Source organism: Aquarana catesbeiana, linkage group LG12 (assembly GCF_042186555.1).
Source record: "Aquarana catesbeiana isolate 2022-GZ linkage group LG12, ASM4218655v1, whole genome shotgun sequence".
Lineage (NCBI taxonomy): Eukaryota > Metazoa > Chordata > Amphibia > Anura > Ranidae > Aquarana > Aquarana catesbeiana.
Window position 1 is genome coordinate 5148169 of NC_133335.1, and position 20455 is coordinate 5168623.

Here is a 20455-nt window from a genome sequence, read left to right on the forward strand (position 1 = left end):
AAGACTGGGAACCCCCTCTGGGGATCTTTTGGGGTCTTGCAGAGTTTCCTCTGAGGAACGCAGTCTGCTGGTGCATCATGAACGGTGAATGCTGGTGGATACAGCAGGAGGATCAGCTTCTTTACATCCCTGGACAGGTTGGACTTTTCCCTCGTTTGACCCCTGTTGACTCATCGCCAGGGGAGGAGCCCGCCTGTTCCTGATCCCGGGCAGGCCGGGGAGAGACACAGACACCCCCGGAAGCCCTGCCCCCGACGATGAAGGGGATTCCTTCCAGGAGCACCACCCACGGGCGCAGTCGATCGCTTTGCAGGTAGTCCTGAAGGGGCTCGCATGGGACTCCTAATGTGGCACCGAGCTCTGGGGGAGGAGACCGGAGAGAAGCGCTCCAGGGGCCGAGACCTCCGAGCTCGTACGGACTCCTGCCCTCCCCCTGTCCCTGACCCAGAGGCTCGATCTCGCAGGACAGATGAGAGCTGCTCCTGCGGCCACTCCGCTCCCCTGGACGCCGCCTCCGCCCTGAGCTGGGAGAGCAGCCTGTCCACGTCCAAAGTGGCGCAAAAGTTTATTTTTGCAGCACAAACCAGCAGAAACGTGGCACAAATGAATGGCGTGTTTGTTTTTCAAATTCAGCAACATGGGGTACAAAGTGGGCGGGGTTTCAACAACTATAACGCACAATATCTCCGAAACCAAAGCGACACAAACGTATATTTTTGCGGCACAAACCAGCACAAATGTGCACAAACGAATGGCGTGTTTGTTTTTACAATTCAGCAACATGGGGTGCAAAGTGGGCGGGGCTTACATTATATTGAATGTTTAATATCTCAGAAACCAAACCTGCACAAACGCTCATTTTTGCGACACAAATCAGCACAAACATGACACAAATGAATGGTATATTATTATTCAGGTTTTACAAACATGGCAACTTCACACAGCTATAACACACAATATCTCCGAAACTAAAGCGGCACAAAAGTTTATTTTTGCGGCACAAACCAGCAGAAACGCGGCACAAACGAATGGCGGGTTTGTTTTTAAAATTCAGCAACATGGGGTGCAAAAGTAGGCAGGGTTTCAGCAAATATAACGCCCAATATCTCCGAAACCAAAGCGGCACTAACGCTCATTTTTGCGGCATAAATGAATAGTATATTTTTATTCAGGTTTTACAAACATGGGTGCCAATTTCACACAGCTATTTAGAAGATGCTTTCTAAACTGGTAATATGAGTTAGGCTCTATTCACACTAATGCGTTTTTTGATGCATTTTGCATTTTGCAGAAATGCATGGGAATTTTCTAACATGGGTTCCTATGGAACATGTTCACATCAATGCATTTTTGTGCCTCTGCGTTTTTGGAAAGGGTCGGGGACTTTTTTTCATGCAAAATGCAGAGTTTTGCATGTAATAGAATTCAATGGACCCGCATCCAAAACGCAACGCAAAAACTGTAGAAAAAAAAAAAAAAAGCGGCAAAAACGCATGTTCAAAAACGCGGCAAGCACCGCAAAAAGCACTGCAGAATCACTCAAAAGCAACATGCATAGATGTGAATCGAGCCTAAAGGCACCTACAGTTTCTGTAAACTCCTCCCTAAAACCTTGTTGTGTAGTTGAAGCAAAGTTCTGGTCAAGCTCTCATCTCATCCACCTCCGGCCTCTATACTGGAATGTCTGGTAAAAACATTCCTCCAATGCTGGACAAAGTATATTTAGATAACAGCATTTGTGTACAGTGATGACCCCAGGCCCTCATAACGTCTCTGGTTTTACTTTCTCTTCTAAAGCAAATTCCGAGAAGCCGCTTGACTTCAGGGAATCCAGAACAGTACAAACATTCCGCCAGGATATTAATGTCCATTAAAGACCAGCCTCCCGCCAACTGCAGCGGGAGGGGAGGGGAGGGGGGGAAACCACTTCATCATCCAAGGAAGGTTCATTGAAAATAATCCTGTATTTGTTTGAAAAACCTTGTAGTAAAGAAGCGCACACCCTGATAAGCGCTCTGGTTCTACGTTCTCTCCCATAGAGAATTCTGGAATATTGTGTTTGTGGCAGGACAATAGATCCGAAGCACCCGAGAAACTAACACCATTTCTAGGCTGAAAACAGCATCTCCAAATCATAATATAAATAGTCGTTAAAATATCATCTCCGGGCAACTTTGGGCAATTCGGCTCACAGGGCACGTTTATGCTGTGTACACAGCCTGGCTATTGGCAGACGAGGCCTGCTACCATCTGATCTGATGGTTGGTCCATGGGCAAAAAAGCCAGATAAAGCTGGCCACACAAAGGGGTTGATTTACCAGAACTGGAGTGCAAAATCTGGTGCAGCTCTGCATAGAAACCATAGGCGTGCGCATGGGGTGTGCCGGATGTGCCTTGGCACGCCCTTATTACTATGTGTAGTGCTGATTCCCCCTGCTGCCTGGACTTCCTCCTTGATGTCCCCCCCGCCCCGCAGTGCTGCTGACTCCTCCCCTATCCTGGCTCAGCAGGTGGAGATTGCTGTACTAACATCACATACTAAGCACAGCGGCTCCTCCTGAGCTCTTCTGTTTTTTTTCGTTCGACTTGCTGGGTTGAACAAAAAAAAAAAAACAAAGAAAAACTGCTAGTGTGAACCAGGCTTTAGGCTGCTTTTAAATTGATCTGCCACAAAAATGTGGAAAAAACGCATAGGCAAATTTGCAGCGATTTTACCCTGTTTGCGGAGTGTTTTTTTTTTAAAGGACATGTGACTCAAAAAACGTTTTTGCCACGTTTTCCAATGGGAGGTGCATTTTTGGTGCTTTTTTTTTTTCTTAACTCCCCAAGCATGCTCCAAAAACGTGGCAAGCAGGATTTTATACACCGCAACGGAAGCGCACCGCCTCAGTGTGGACACATACATGAGAAGTGTTTTTCTTGAGCTTTTCAGGTGCTTTTTTAACGCAAAAGTGCTTCAAAAATTCCTCCGCGTGAAAGCAGTCGGAGGCCGGATTTACACCTGAGCGTTGCTTTTTTGAGCGTATTATTATTATTTTTTTTTTTCAGGGTGTTTTTTTTCTTTAGTGCTTGCATGCACATTTTTTAACGTTTGTGTACAGGGTTTTTAAAGCATTTTTTCAGCTGTGGTGTTTTTTAAATAGAGCAAAATATCATTTGCTTCATAATTTTTTGCTTTTGTTTTCAGCTTTTTTCATCCACTTTTATTGATTATTTATTTATTTATTATTTTTTTTAAAAATTGTAAGGTGTTAAGGGTTAGAGGTTATATAAAAAAATCAATGTGTGGTGTTGCGCTCTAGTGAATGGTGGCTCACCACCATAAATAAAGTGCTACATTAGATAAAGTGCTAAATAACATGTACATCACATGTGCAAAATAGCATAGAAAAATCGCATGATAAACGCTACATAATCGCATAAACTTCAAGGTGCATAAAAAAATTGAAATTATAAATAGCATAAAAATGAAATTAAAGTGCTAATGCTGACACAGTATGGAGATAGAGCCCAACAGTGCACATAGGTATCCAACAAAAATTAATAAAGTGCAATAAATAAAGTGCTGTGCTCCGAGTGACAATCTGTGTAAATACAGTCTTTCAGTGAATAAGTGATGTGAATCCTCTTCAGTGTATAAACACCTCGGTGTGCAGTGACTCCTTATCTTACCGCTGTAAGGTGACAGCGCGATGCAAATAGTGATGATGAGTGAATCTGGGATCTTGCAGTGGCTGTCGCCTAAAGTTCTTCACATCCAATGGTGGCCAGGAAAACATCGATAGGGTTGGTGTCCTAATGTGCCTTGGTAACCTGCTATACGATCCTCATATACAGTGATATATTGCCTCTGTATACAGTGGGGACAAAAAATATTCAGACCCCCTTCAATTTTTCACTCTTTGTTATATTGCAGCCATTTGCTAAAATCATTTAAGTTCATTTTTTTCCTCATTAATGTACACACAGCACCCCATATTGTACACACAGCACCCCATATTGTACACACAGCACCCCATATTGTACACACAGCACCCCATATTGTATACACAGCACCCCATATTGTACACACAGCCCCCCATATTGTACACACAGCACCCCATATTGTATACACAGCACCCCATATTGTACACACAGCCCCCCATATTGTACACACAGCACCCCATATTGTACACACAGCACCCCATATTGTACACACATCATCCTATATTGTACACACAGCACCCCATATTGTACACACAGCACCCCATATTGTACACACAGCCCCCCATATTGTACACACAGCACCTCATATTGTACACACAGCACCCCATATTATACACACAGCCCCCCATATTGTACACACAGCACTCCATATTGTACACACTGCACCCCATATTGTACACACAGCACTCCATATTGTACACACAGCACCCCATATTGTACACACAGCCCCTCATATTGTACACACGGCCCCCCATATTGTACACACAGCACTCCATATTGTACACACAGCACCCCATATTGTACACACAGCACTCCATATTGTACACACAGCACCCCATATTGTACACACAGCCCCTCATATTGTACACACGGCCCCCCATATTGTACACAAAGCCCCCCATATTGTACACACAGCACCCCATATTGACAGAAAAACACAGAATTGTTGACATTTTTGCAGATTTATTAAAAAAGAAAAACTGAAATATCACATGGTCCTAAGTATTCAGACCCTTTGCTGTGACACTCATATATTTAACTCAGGTGCTGTCCATTTCTTCTGATCATCCTTGAGATGGTTCTACACCTTCATTTGAGTCCAGCTGTGTTTGATTATACTGATTGGACTTGATTAGGAAAGCCACACACCTGTCTATATAAGACCTTACAGCTCACAGTGCATGTCAGAGCAAATGAGAATCATGAGGTCAAAGGAACTGCCTGAAGAGCTCAGAGACAGAATTGTGGGAAGGCACAGATCTGGCCAAGGTTACAAAAAAGTTTCTGCTGCACTTAAGGTTCCTAAGAGCACAGTGGCCTCCATAATCCTTAAATGGAAGACGTTTGGGACGACCAGAACCCTTCCTAGAGCTGGCCGTCCGGCCAAACTGAACTATCGGGGGAGAAGAGCCTTGGTGAGAGATGTAAAGAAGAACACAAAGATCACTGTGGCTGAGCTCCACAGATGCAGTCGGGAGATGGGAGAAAGTTGTAGAAAGTCAACCATCACTGCAGCCCTCCACCAGTCGGGGCTCTATGGCAGAGTGGCCCGACGGAAGCCTCTCCTCAGTGCAAGACACATGAAAGGCCGCATGAAGTTTGATAAAAAAACACCTGAAGGACTCCAAGATGGTGAGAAATAAGATTCTCTGGTCTGATGAGACCAAGATAGAACTTTTTGGCCTTAATTCTAAGCGGTATGTGTGGAGAAAACCAGGCACTGCTCATCACCTGTCCAATACAGTCCCAACAGTGAAGCATGGTGGTGGCAGCAATCATGCTGTGGGGGTGTTTTTCAGCTGCAGGGACAGGACGACTGGTTGCAATCGAGGGAAAGATAAATGCGGCCAAGTACAGGGATATCCTGGACGAAAACCTTCTCCAGAGTGCTCAGGACCTCAGACTGGGCCGAAGGTTTACCTTCCAACAAGACAATGACCCTAAGCACACAGCTAAAATAACGAAGGAGTGGCTTCACAACAACTCCGTGACTGTTCTTGAATGGCCCAGCCAGAGCCCTGACTTAAACCCAATTGAGCATCTCTGGAGAGACCTAAAAATGGCCGTCCACCAACGTTTACCATCCCCCCTGACAGAACTGGAGAGGATCTGCAAGGAGGAATGGCAGAGGATCCCCAAATCCAGGTGTGAAAAACTTGTTGCATCTTTCCCAAAAAGACTCTTTAAAAGGGGCTTCTACTAAATACTGAGCAAAGGGTCTGAATACTTAGGACCAAGTGATATTTCAGTTTTTCTTTTTTTAATAAATCTGCAATATTGTTTTTATTCTTATTGATTGTAAGACTTTTAATAAAGAAAAATTGGGAAGAATGTTCCTTACATTGGTGATCAGTGGGAAGAATGTTCCTTACATTGGTGATCAGTGGGAAGAATGTCCCTTACATTGGTGATCAGTGGGAAGAATGTTCCTTACATTGGTGATCAGTGGGAAGAATGTCCCTTACATTGGTGATCAGTGAGAAGAATGTTCCTTACATTGGTGATCAGTGAGAAGAATGTTCCTTACTTTGGTGATCAGTGGGAAGAATGTTCCTTACATTGGTGATCAGTGAGAAGAATGTTCCTTACATTGGTGATCAGTGAGAAGAATGTTCCTCACATTGGTGATCAGTGGGAAGAATGTTCCTTACATTGGTGATCAGTGAGAAGAATGTCCCTTACATTGGTGGTCAGTGGGAAGAATGTTCCTTACATTGGTGATCAGTGAGAAGAATGTTCCTTACATTGGTGGTCAGTGGGAAGGAGGAGGAGGACACACCCAAGGAGCTCTCTGAGAACCAGCCTTTTTTTCAAGCCTGGGCCTTGCCTGTTAGCTTGGCCCAGGAACAATGCCTGATCCTGGGGGAGGCCCAGGGAGGGATCCCCCTGATGACATGGGGCCTAGTGAGGAGGAGGTGGAGGATCTGACTGTGGGTCCAGGCCCTGGTATGGATGCGAGTATCTTCAGATAGAAGATTGTTGATCGCTTTAGGGAAATTGGAAGGGCTGAAGAGAAACTTCAAGTTTTGAAAACTAACCATAAGAACTTCAAAGCCAAATACTTCCAGGCCTGGAGTAGAAATCGCACAGCCATGAAGCCTGAGTTACAGGAATATGAGGAAAAAGTAAAGCAGCAAACTTTATTGTTGGAAAAATTAAAAGCCAGAAGTGGAGCTTTTAAAGAAAAATTTGAGAATGAGAAGAGATTTGCCAGCCAGTCGTCAGTAAGTCGCATGGATCAGCAGCCTCAGGTTATGGATGACCCGGGTCCATCTGCCTCTGCACCTCTCCCCCCATGTAAGGCCTTGGAATCGCCAGCGGCAACCAGCCAGGGGGTTGAGAGTGAGCATGGCACCCTGACCTTCATCCGGCGGATGGAGTCACCCCTGAGAGCAGACAAGTTTGCCATTTCTGGTGATCCATCAGAAATCCCTGAGGATGAGAGGAAAGATAAACCAGGGAATGAAGATGGACCTGCACCAAACACCCTGAACATGGATGTTTCTACTCCTGCATTTGCTGAGACCAGTAGTTCCTCTATCAAGTTTGCTGCATGTGTTTCACACAGTAAGGCTGACACCAGCAAAGAGATTGCCTCACCTGAGCCTCTCTGTGTTCCAGCAGAGCTGATTGATGGTGATGGGGGAGGGGATCAGCACATTGCACCATGTGCAGTGGAAGCCATGGAGGTGTCAGACCAGCCTGCTGAAAGTCCTGTCCTGATGGAGGAGAACAGGCCAGCTGAAGATTCCACCAGCACAGCAGTGGGAACTGACACTGTTGGGAAGACTACAGGAACTGTGAATATACCAGCAAGTATTAAGAATGACAGTAATGATAAAACTATGAATGTGGTGGGTGGTGGTGAAGGGGTTAATACTGCTGGGAAAAATAAAAATGACATTGCTCTCCCTGCTCAGCAGAGGAAAGACTCAGCGATTGTGCAGACCAAATCTGTACAATCGATATCTGCCAGAAATGTGACAGACGGTTCAAAGCACACAAATGCTTCTTCTGCTGGGAGAAATGTGGGCAGTTATGCGTCCGTTCTGGGGAGTCGCACCAAAGAGGGTGGAGGGAATTTTAGTGGTCACAATTTGGGGGGGCTTGGTGGTGGGATGGTTGGTGGGTACAGGAGGAGGAATGTGGTTCAATTGAAGTGGGAGGGGGAGGGGACCCCACCAGTAAGGGGGAGGGTGGCTGAGTTGGTTCTGGAAATGGGGTTTAAAGCATCAGATATCTTTGCTTTGATTTGCCCAGTGGGGAGTTATGAATTTGATTTGTCCTTTGTAAAACCTGAGGGTTTGGATTTATTTTGGGAGCGATATAGGAGGTGCAAGGGCCTTCCGCAGTGGAGTGGTTTGGTGCCAAAGGTGATTTCCAGGCAGCCTCTGATAAAGTCGGTGACGATCCTGGTGCGTAACGAATCCATACCAGAGGCTGATTTGATAGTATGGCTACGCCGATATGGTGAGGTCCTCGCTCCACTGCGGAAGGTCCTTGATGAGCATGGGATATGGACAGGGGCCTGGACAGTCTCACTAAAATTGGGGGTGCTTGGAAATGTAGTTCAACACCTTCCCTGTTCAGCTTTTCTGGGGAGAGATAGGCTGACTATTTTTTACCAGGGTCAGCCTAAAGTCTGTAATAAATGTGGAGACAAAGGCCATTTTGCATCTACCTGTACCCGTAAGAAATGCTCACTGTGCCAGGATCTGGACCATTTGGCTAAGGATTGTACTGAAATTCGGTGCAATTTGTGCCAAAAGCTGGGTCATCCTTATAGTCAGTGCCCGGAGGCATTACATAACTTGCCAGGATTGGAGGCTGAGTTGCAGAGACTTGATAAGGAGGATGAGGCCGCTAAAACTGTTATTGCCCCTCCTGTTTCTGTTATATCTGTTCCAGATTCTGTTTCCCCTAGTAATGTGGTCCCTGAGTCTGTCCCTCCTGTTTCTGTTACATCTGTTGTTTCGGATTCTGTTTCCCCTAGTAATGTGGTCCCTGAGTCTGTCCCTCCTGTGTCTGTTACATCTGTTGTTTCGGATTCTGTTTCACCTAGTAATGTGGTCCCTGAGTCTGTCCCCCATGTGGTGGTCCCTAATCCTACTGTACGTAGATCCTCCAGACTGGCAGAAGCTGCTGGGGGGGCAGGTTTGGCGGATCTTCCCACTCGGCCTCCAGTCCCTGTCCCTCAGCGGCACAAACGTGGTCAGGGGAATGTGGGGGTGCAGGATGGGGGTGGGGCTGATAGAAGGGTGTCCATATCCTATGTCTCACCCTCTGTTGAGGGGGATTCGGATGATGAGGGGTGGGAGAAGTTTAGGAGGAAGAAAAAGAAGAAGAAGAGGAAGACAAGTAAAGTGGTCATTTCTTCCTCAGGGTCGGACCCAGGAGGGGTTTCTCTTGGTAATACCTTTTCAGTTTTGTCAGGTGATGATATGTCTGATATATCTTTCTCTTTATCATCCATGGATGAGGGGGAGTCACGTAGTCTGAAGAGAGCTGTTTCTGGTGATGAGAGTGTGGCAAAGGTTAAGAAACGACTACCCCAATCATCCTGATGGCAGTTCCCACTCCGATAAAGGTGGCGACCATTAATGTCGCCAGCATTAAATCTGCAAGAGCTCGTGATATTGCCTTATTTTTGCTCAGCGAGTTTGATGCCGAGATTTTATTTTTGCAAGAGACCTGGCTCAATACTTTGGCCGATGTCCATCTAGCAAAAAGGGAGTGGAGATGCGGTCCCTCCTTTTGGTCTCTTGCGGCTGAGCCCTGCAGCGGAGTTGCGGTCCTTTTTAAAACCGATATGGTAACATGCCGGCGGGTAATTGAGGTAGAAATGGGGAGATGCATGGTCTTGGACGTCTCTGTTAGGGGGCAAGACCTGCGCCTGATCAATATCTATGGACCGCAGTCAAAATGGGGCAGGAAATGCCTCCTCACAGAGATCAAGCCCTTCCTTTTTACGTCCCAGCAGGTTGTCTTTGGAGGTGATTTTAACACCATAATTAGGCCTGAAGACAGGAGAGGCTCCATAGACAGGCTGGGTTACGATAGCGTTTTTCTTAGAGATATGGTAAGACAAGCAGGCCTGGTAGATGTGCATATTAAGCACTGCCCTGGCAGCACGGGATTCACATTTCAGAGAGGGAATAGTCAGAGTAGGATAGATAGGTTTTTTTTAAAGGAGAACTCTGCTTTCTCGGCTCCTGAGTTGAGGGCGGTGGAGTTCTCTGACCACTGTATGCTGTCTGTGACTCTGAATGCCTCAGACACTCCACCCAGGGGAAGGGGTACCTGGAAACTGAATTCGGCTCTCCTGGAAGATGTAGAGGTAAGACAATCCTTTGAGGATTTTTTTCAGGCACAGGTTTCTATTCTGGACTTTTGCAGCAGTAAGTCAGAGTGGTGGGAGCTTGTGAAACAAAGGACAATTGGACTTTTCAAGGCCATAAGTAAGAAGAAGCAGCTTGGTATGTACATTGCCTACCAGCATTTGCGGAGGAAGCTTGATCGTCTTGTCTCGTATAGAGGAGATCCAGGGGAGATCTCTGAGGTGAAGTTTCTTCTTAGGAAGTGTCAATACGACCGGCATGCCTCCTTGGTTCTGGAGAGGGATTATGGAAAATATCACTCGCCTGATCCTTACCAGAACTGTAAGCAAGGCATAGCAGTTAAGACGGTCATAGGCCTGAGGGATAGTACGGGTTCCCTGGTGAAGTCCAGATCAGGGATCCTGGAGATCTTCAGGTCATATTATGCAGACCTTCTGGGAAGAAAGGACCTTTGTCGGGACAGGATGGAAAGCTTTCTGGATTCTACTCCAGGATTGGGAAATGGTACATTGCCTTTGATGGATTTGACAGAACCAATTTCAGTGGATGAGGTAGTTCATGCTATAGAGAAGCTGGCTACCAAAAAATCGCCTGGGCCAGATGGGTTGACAGCTGAATTCTACAAGTGTTTTAAGTCCATTCTGGCTCCCTTTTTAGCAGAGGTTTATAACAGCTGTCTAGAAGAGGGTTCGCTCCCTCCCTCCATGAGGCAATCCGCTGTGATTCTTCTGTCAAAAGGTAAAGACCCCTCAATGATTGAGAACTGGCGCCCCATCAGTCTTCTTAATGTTGATAGAAAGATCCTGGCGAAGATTCTTTTTTGGCGCTTGTCGTCAGTAGCAGGCGATTTGTTGTCCAGTCATCAGCACTGCTCGGTCCAAGGTAGAAGTACCTTTTCAGCGGTTTTAGCTGTCCGGGAGGCTTTGGAACGATGCAGGGCTGCTGGATGGAGAAAGTACTTGCTGGCATTGGATCAGGCGAAGGCTTTTGATAGAGTCAATCACGAGTACCTGTATTTGCTACTTGGTAGATACGGCCTGCAGGGGAGGTTTATAGATTGGCTGAAGACATTATATAGAGGGGCTGAGAGCTTCCCACTGGTTAATGGTTGGGTTGGACGGCCTTTTGAGGTTAGCTCTGGTGTGCGCCAGGGATGTCCTCTGAGCCCCCTGTTATATGTATTCGCAATCGACCCCTTCATAAGAAGGCTAGAGAGTGGATCTTTGTGCGGGGTGCCTTTGGGCATTGCTGGTGTGCCGCCTCTGAAGGTCGTGGCCTATGCCGATGATGTGTCTGTTATTGTCTCTGGGACAGAGGAGGCGCAGGAGGTGGTCTCTATGATAGAGCAGTACACGGAGGCTTCTGGTTCTAAAGTCAACCATGAAAAGAGTGAAGTTTTCTGGATGAGTGAGGAGGGTGAAAGCTTCGAACTTCCGGATGCCTTCCCAGAGCCCCAGCAGGAAATTAAAGTGTTGGGCATCAAATTTGGTCCTGGTGACTATGGTCATCGAAATTGGGAAAGCAGGTTGGTGTGTGCCAATGCCAAAGTAGCAAGCTGGAAGAAATGGAAGCTTTCCTTGAGAGAGAGGGTTGACTTGATCAAAACGTACCTGGTCCCAATCTTTTTGTATGTCAGCTTCGTCTGTATCTTGCCAGCATCTCTCTATGCAAGGGTGTACAGCTGTTTTTTCCAACTGTTATGGGGAAGTAGGCTGAACCTGATCAAACGCAATGTAACTTACCTGTCTAGGCGGGAGGGTGGCCTAGGAATGGTCAACCCAATAGTTTTCTTTTCTCTGCTCTTTTTAAAGTACAATCTTGGTAACATGCTAGCAGAAAACCCGCCGGGATGGGTGGGCATTTTTCAGTCTTGTTTTAGGCCTTTTCTGCGATGCTGGGAAGATGGCGGGCCAGTGAAAAGTCTGAGAGTCCGACATGGCAAGCTCCCGGCTTATGTTGCCCCGTGTCTGAAAATACTTCGGCAGTGGCAGGTGACAGTGGAGGATATCAAGTCCCTCCCCAGGAAGCTTCTGGAGAAGAGGATTTTGAGCTCTGCTTTCAGTGTGTCACTGGCCTTAAGGGATTGCCCAGGCTCTGTAATGAGGGAGGGGTTGCGTTTAATCAATTTAGAAAGAATCCCCTTGAAATTTAGGGATCAAGCCTGGCTCGCTTTCCATGGAAGGCTCTATGTCAGAGGGAACTTGAAGCATCGCCCTGTGGATGATCGGGATTGTCCTAGAGCGGAGTGTGTTGGTAAAGTGGAGTCTATGGACCACTTTTTGCTGCAGTGTCCCTTTAACATAGAGGTGTATAAAAGGGTGGGGAGGGCTCTAGGCATCCCCTTTTTCTATCGCATGAGTTATGCGGAGTGGGTGTACGGGGCATTCCCGACTTGCTGGGATTTTGATTTGGATACACTGTTTTTAGTTAGTATAGTTGTCCGTTACTTCACATGGAATGCACGGTGCCAGATTACCCTGCGGAAAAAAGTCCTCTCTGTTGAGGTGGTGGTGCACGATATTCTGGGTGAGGTTGGGAAAATTCGGGGTCTTGAGAGGGGCAGGGAGCCTCGGGCGGTCTGGAAAAAGGCGTGGAGGAATATCAGACCTGCCTTTGGTGAACTGCCCATCTCTGGGTGAGGTGCTCCTTTTCTTTTTCTGTTTCTTTCACTCCCTTAGCTTTTGTTGGTTAGTATCTTCTTTTTGAAGAAGGGCTGCATGCATAATGGGTGCGGGTTTGTTTCTTGACCTCACAGTTTGGATGTCTGGTGTATTGGTGTGAGTTGTAGTGAGATTATCCCCAATAATGACATGTTCATGATGAGTTTTGTTTTTGCTGTAAAGTCATTTTTTGTTTGAGAGCAGATTTGCTATATTTATTTTCATTTATGTAAATATGTATATATTTATGTATATTATATATAGTGATTTTATGCTTATTGATTGCAAGACTTTTAATAAAGAAAAATTGGGAAGAATGTTCCTTACATTGGTGATCAGTGAGAAGAATGTTCCTTACATTGGTGATCAGTGAGAAGAATGTCCCTTACATTGGTGATGAGTGAGAAGAATGTTCCTTACATTGGTGATCAGTGGGAAGAATGTTCCTTACATTGGTGATCAGTGGGAAAAACATAGGCGTGCGCACAGGGTGTGCCGGGTGTGCCCAGGCACACCCTAATCACCCCGTGCACATTAGTGTTATCGCTCTGTGTAGCAGCAGAAACAGGGGAAAGATCTCCCTCTTACCGGCTCTGCCATAAGAGAAGTGTTTATGTTCTTCTCTTTCACTGTGCCGGCAGGGAGATCAATGTGCCGGGGTCATATATATGTAGACACCCGCACATGCATGTGTGTTTGAGCTTAAGGGTGCACACCCTAATGCAATAGGCTGCGCACACCTATGGGGAAGAATGTTCCTTACATTGGTGATCAGTGAGAAGAATGTCCCTTACATTGGTGATCAGTGGGAAGAATGTCCCTTACATTGGTGATCAGTGAGAAGAATATTCCTTACATTGGTGATCAGTGAGAAGAATGTTCCTTACATTGGTGATCAGTGAGAAGAATGTTCCTTACATTGGTGATCAGTGAGAAGAATGTCCCTTACATTGGTGGTCAGTGGGAAGAATGTTCCTTACATTGGTGATCAGTGAGAAGAATGTTCCTTACATTGGTGATCAGTGAGAAGAATATTCCTTACATTGGTATCAGTGAGAAGAATGTTCCTTACATTGGTGATCAGTGGGAAGAATGTCCCTTACATTGGTGATCAGTGGGAAGAATGCTCCTTACATTGGTGATCAGTGAGAAGAATGTTCCTTACATTGGTGATCAGTGAGAAGAATGTCCCTTACATTGGTGATCAGTGGGAAGAATGTTCCTTACATTGGTGATCAGTGGGAAGAATGTCCCTTACATTGGTGATCAGTGAGAAGAATGTTCCTTACATTGGTGATCAGTGAGAAGAATGTCCCTTACATTGGTGATCAGTGAGAAGAATGTTCCTTACATTGGTGATCAGTGAGAAGAATGTCCCTTACATTGGTGATCAGTGGGAAGAATGTTCCTTACATTGGTGGTCAGTGGGAAGAATGTTCCTTACATTGGTGATCAGTGAGAAGAATGTTCCTTACATTGGTGATCAGTGAGAAGAATATTCCTTACATTGGTATCAGTGAGAAGAATGTTCCTTACATTGGTGATCAGTGGGAAGAATGTCCCTTACATTGGTGATCAGTGGGAAGAATGCTCCTTACATTGGTGATCAGTGAGAAGAATGTTCCTTACATTGGTGATCAGTGAGAAGAATGTCCCTTACATTGGTGATCAGTGGGAAGAATGTTCCTTACATTGGTGATCAGTGAGAAGAATGTCCCTTACATTGGTGATCAGTGGGAAGAATGTCTCTTTACATTAGTGATCAGTGAGAAGAATGTCCCTTACATTGGTGATCAGTGGGAAGAATGTCTCTTTACATTGGTGATCAGTGAGAAGAATGTCCCTTACATTGGTGATCAGTGGGAAGAATGTCCCTTACATTGGTGATCAGTGGGAAGAATGTTCCTTACATTGGTGATCAGTGAGAAGAATGTTCCTTATATTGGTGATCAGTGAGAAGAATGTTCCTTACATTGGTGATCAGTGGGAAGAATGCTCCTTACATTGGTGATCAGTGAGAAGAATGTTCCTTACATTGGTGATCAGTGAGAAGAATGTTCCTTACATTGGAGATCAGTGGGAAGAATGTTCCTTACATTGGTGATCAGTGGGAAGAATGTCCCTTACATTGGTGATCAGTGGGAAGAATGTTCCTTACATTGGTGATCAGTGAGAAGAATGTCCCTTACATTGGTGATCAGTGAGAAGAATGTCCCTTACATTGGTGATCAGTGGGAAGAATGTTCCTTACATTGGTGATCAGTGAGAAGAATGTTCCTTATATTGGTGATCAGTGAGAAGAATGTTCCTTACATTGGTGATCAGTGGGAAGAATGTTCCTTACATTGGTGATCAGTGGGAAGAATGCTCCTTACATTGGTGATCAGTGAGAAGAATGTTCCTTACATTGGTGATCAGTGAGAAGAATGTTCCTTACATTGGAGATCAGTGGGAAGAATGTCCCTTACATTGGTGATCAGTGGGAAGAATGTCCCTTACATTGGTGATCAGTGGGAAGAATGTTCCTTACATTGGTGATCAGTGAGAAGAATGTCCCTTACATTGGTGATCAGTGAGAAGAATGTTCCTTACATTGGTGATCAATGAGAAGAATGTTCCTTACATTGGTGATCAATGAGAAGAATGTTCCTTACATTGGTGATCAGTGAGAAGAATGTTCCTTACATTGGTGATCAGTGAGAAGAATGTTCCTTACATTGGTGATCAGTGGGAAGAATGTTCCTTACATTGGTGATCAATGAGAAGAATGTCCCTTACATTGGTGATCAGTGGGAAGAATGTTCCTTACATTGGTGATCAGTGAGAAGAATGTCCCTTACATTGGTGATCAGTGAGAAGAATGTTCCTTACATTGGTGATCAGTGAGAAGAATGTTCCTTACATTGGTCATCAGTGGGAAGACTACAACCCTTACAGTAATTGTAAGCATATCACTCTTGCAGACAGCTATAAATTGTTGTAATGCCCAGTGCCGTCTTTAATGTTGATTGGACCCTGGGCAAACATTTTCTTGGGGGGCCCCCCCCTCCATGCAGTTTTACTCTCCACCTGCTCTAAAACATACAATAAATAGCAGCTAGACTCAAAATCCATCTACTGAATCAAAACAGGCAGCGATTGGTTACCAGAGGTTACAGTGTGTCATTACAGCTTACTGACTGGTTGCTAGAGGTTACAGCACACATTACAGCTCACTGATTAGTTGCTAGATGTTACAGCACATGATTTCCGCTTTTTGATTGGTTGCTAGAGATTACTGTACATCAACACTGCTCACTGGTTGCTAGAGGTTACTGCACATCATTACTGCTTACTGATTGGTTGCTAGAGGTTACAGCACATCATCTCCTCACTGCCTGCACAGCATGGACTGCGGAGGTGAGGGGACCCATTAATAGACAGAAAACATCTAGGGATCCTAGGATTCCTGGGATCCGTGGCAGTGCTGGGGAAGAATGTTCCTTACATTGGTGATCAGTGGGAAGAATGTCCCTTACATTGGTGATCAGTGGGAAGAATGTTCCTTACATTGGTGATCAGTGAGAAGAATGTCCCTTACATTGGTGATCAGTGAGAAGAATGTCCCTTACATTGGTGATCAGTGGGAAGAATGTTCCTTACATTGGTGATCAGTGAGAAGAATGTTCCTTATATTGGTGATCAGTGAGAAGAATGTTCCTTACATTGGTGATCAGTGGGAAGAATGTTCCTTACATTGGTGATCAGTGGGAAGAATGCTCCTTACATTGGTGATCAGTGAGAAGAATGTTCCTTACATTGGTGATCAGTGAGAAGAATGTTCCTTACATTGGTGATCAGTGAGAAGAATGTTCCTTACATTGGAGATCAGTGGGAAGAATGTTCCTTACATTGGTGATCAGTGGGAAGAATGTCCCTTACATTGGTGATCAGTGGGAAGAATGTTCCTTACATTGGTGATCAGTGAGAAGAATGTCCCTTACATTGGTGATCAGTGAGAAGAATGTTCCTTACATTGGTGATCAGTGAGAAGAATGTTCCTTACATTGGTGATCAGTGAGAAGAATGTTCCTTACATTGGTGATCAGTGAGAAGAATGTTCCTTACATTGGTGATCAGTGGGAAGAATGTTCCTTACATTGGTGATCAATGAGAAGAATGTCCCTTACATTGGTGATCAGTGGGAAGAATGTTCCTTACATTGGTGATCAGTGAGAAGAATGTCCCTTACATTGGTGATCAGTGAGAAGAATGTTCCTTACATTGGTGATCAATGAGAAGAATGTTCCTTACATTGGTGATCAGTGAGAAGAATGTTCCTTACATTGGTGATCAGTGAGAAGAATGTTCCTTACATTGGTGATCAGTGAGAAGAATGTTCCTTACATTGGTGATCAGTGGGAAGAATGTTCCTTACATTGGTGATCAGTGAGAAGAATGTCCCTTACATTGGTGATCAGTGGGAAGAATGTTCCTTACATTGGTGATCAGTGAGAAGAATGTCCCTTACATTGGTGATCAGTGAGAAGAATGTTCCTTACATTGGTGATCAGTGAGAAGAATGTTCCTTACATTGGTCATCAGTGGGAAGACTACAACCCTTACAGTAATTGTAAGCATATCACTCTTGCAGACAGCTATAAATTGTTGTAATGCCCAGTGCCGTCTTTAATGTTGATTGGACCCTGGGCAAACATTTTCTTGGGGGGCCCCCCCCTCCATGCAGTTTTACTCTCCACCTGCTCTAAAACATACAATAAATAGCAGCTAGACTCAAAATCCATCTACTGAATCAAAACAGGCAGCGATTGGTTACCAGAGGTTACAGTGTGTCATTACAGCTTACTGACTGGTTGCTAGAGGTTACAGCACACATTACAGCTCACTGATTAGTTGCTAGATGTTACAGCACATGATTTCCGCTTTTTGATTGGTTGCTAGAGATTACTGTACATCAACACTGCTCACTGGTTGCTAGAGGTTACTGCACATCATTACTGCTTACTGATTGGTTGCTAGAGGTTACAGCACATCATCTCCTCACTGCCTGCACAGCATGGACTGCGGAGGTGAGGGGACCCATTAATAGACAGAAAACATCTAGGGATCCTAGGATTCCTGGGATCCGTGGCAGTGCTGGGGAAGAATGTTCCTTACATTGGTGATCAGTGGGAAGAATGTCCCTTACATTGGTGATCAGTGGGAAGAATGTTCCTTACATTGGTGATCAGTGAGAAGAATGTCCCTTACATTGGTGATCAGTGAGAAGAATGTTCCTTACATTGGTGATCAGTGAGAAGAATGTTCCTTACATTAGTGATCAGTGGGAAGAATGCTCCTTACATTGGTGATCAGTGAGAAGAATGTTCCTTACATTGGTGATCAGTGGGAAGAATGTCCCTTACATTGGTGATCAGTGAGAAGAATGTTCCTTACATTGGTGATCAGTGAGAAGAATGTTCCTTACATTGGTGATCAGTGAGAAGAATGTCCCTTACATTGGTGATCAGTGGGAAGAATGTTCCTTACATTGGTGATCAGTGAGAAGAATGTTCCTTATATTGGTGTTATGGCGATGCTGATTTTTTTTACCGACTACCAATATAAAGAGGAGTTTCACTGGCCATTAATGTAATATGGGTTTACACTGACCACTAATGTAATAGAAGCATTCACTGTAATCACCAATGTAAGGAAGGATTTACACTGACCACCAATGTAAGGGCGACATTCACACTGGCCACTAGTGTGAATGAAAGGATTCTACACCAAGCACCAATGTAATAAGAAGATTTACACTGACCACTAGGGATGAGCTTCGTGTTCGAGTCAAACCCATGTTCGACTCGAACATCGTCTGTTCGCCCGCCGAATTGCGAATGATATGGGCCGTTCGTGCCAAATTCGTGTGGTGCGTCACGGCCCATAATTTACTGCGGCATCGCAGTGCATTGCTGGCTGATGATTGGCCAAGCATGCACTATGACCCGCATGCGTGGCCAATCACAGCGCCGTCTGAACAGAGAGCCGTAATTGGCCAAAGCCAAGGAGGCTTTGGCCAATAATGGCTCAGGGGATTTAGTACACGTCCCACACTATATAAGGCCGCCTGCACAGCGGCCCTGTGTAGTGTGTGTTCAGGCGTTGAGGGAGAGATAGATAGACAGAGAGACAGTGTCATTTGATTTAAGTTAGATAGATTAGGCAGGACAGTCAGTCAGTTAGCTGCACTTACAGTGTATTGTGTATATATATGCATCCCAGGTGTTGTGTGTGTGTGTGTGTGTATATATATATATATATATATATATATATATATATACACACACACAACACTTGGGATGCATATATATATACATTAGTATGTCTGGAAGGCCAACAAGGAGAGGCAGACAGTCACAAGCCAATAAAAGAGGGCAAGCAGGCTCTGTGTCTAGAGGCAACAGTGCTGGTCGTGGAGATGGTGCATCCTCATCAGCACGTGGCCGTGGGACACGCTTGGCCTTTTTTTCGGCAGCTGGCCGTGTTGAGCCGCAACATGCGGAAGACTTGGTCGAGTGGATGACCAAGCCGTCCTCATCCTCTCTCACTAATGCTCAGGGTACTTTTGTCTGGCAAAGGAGCTGCCAACGTGACCTCTTCCCTCGGCTCAATGGCATCAGTGACTCTTTCCCTAGCCCCACCATGTCCTCCTGAGGAGTCTCTCGAACTGTTTGACCACAGTGTTGAGTACATGCTCCAGGAGGATGCTCAGCGTTTAGAAGGCTCTGATGATGATACTGAGCTAGATGAAGGCAGTAACATGAGCACGGACAGAGGGGGTGCCCAAGAAGGACAGCAATCTGGCAGTCATGCTCCCCCTGCTGCAGCATACTGCCAGGTTTGCTCCAGTGATGAGGAGGGAGGGGATGATGAGGTCACTGACTCAACGTGGGTACCTGATAGGAGAGAGGAGGAGGAGGCGGCACATCACCAACGAGGCAGGATGCCCTCCAGGGACCAGCCTAATGGCAGCACACTAGGGGTGCAACGGATCGCCATTGATCCGTGATCCGTGCGGATCAACCTCCGCGGATCGGGACACCCGCGATCCGCGGAGCGCTCTGTGGCCTCGGCCATAGGAGAGGCCGCGGCTTCGGCCTAGCTCCAGAGCGGCGGCCATCTTGGTACACCCGGCGGCCGTTTACCACGTGATCGCTCCGTCAAATGACGGAGCGATCACTTGTAACAAACCGACGTCATGTCATGACGACGGTTTCTCTCTCCCCCCTGCCAAAACTCTGCAGTGCCCTGACAATACTCTGCAATACTCTGCCATGCCCTGACAATACTCTGCAATGCCCTGACAATACTCTGCAATGCCCTGACAATACTCTGCAATACTCTGCCATGCCCTGACAATACTCTGCAATACTCTGCAATGCCCTGACAATACTCTGCAATGCCCTGACAATACTCTGCAATGCCCTGACAATACTCTGCAATGCCCTGCCAATACTCTGCAATGCCCTGCCAATACTCTGCAATACCCTGCCAATACCCTGCCAATACCCTGCAATACCCTGCTAATATATGATTACAGTGGGGGAGATTGTGGATATTACAGTGGGGGAGATTTTTTTTTGTTGATCCGAAAATGATCCGAACCGTGACTCCTGATCCGAGGAACGATCCGAACCGTGAGTTTTTTGATCCGTTGCACCCCTACAGCACACTGACTGCATCACACCGCAAAGCTCCGCATGTGCAGGG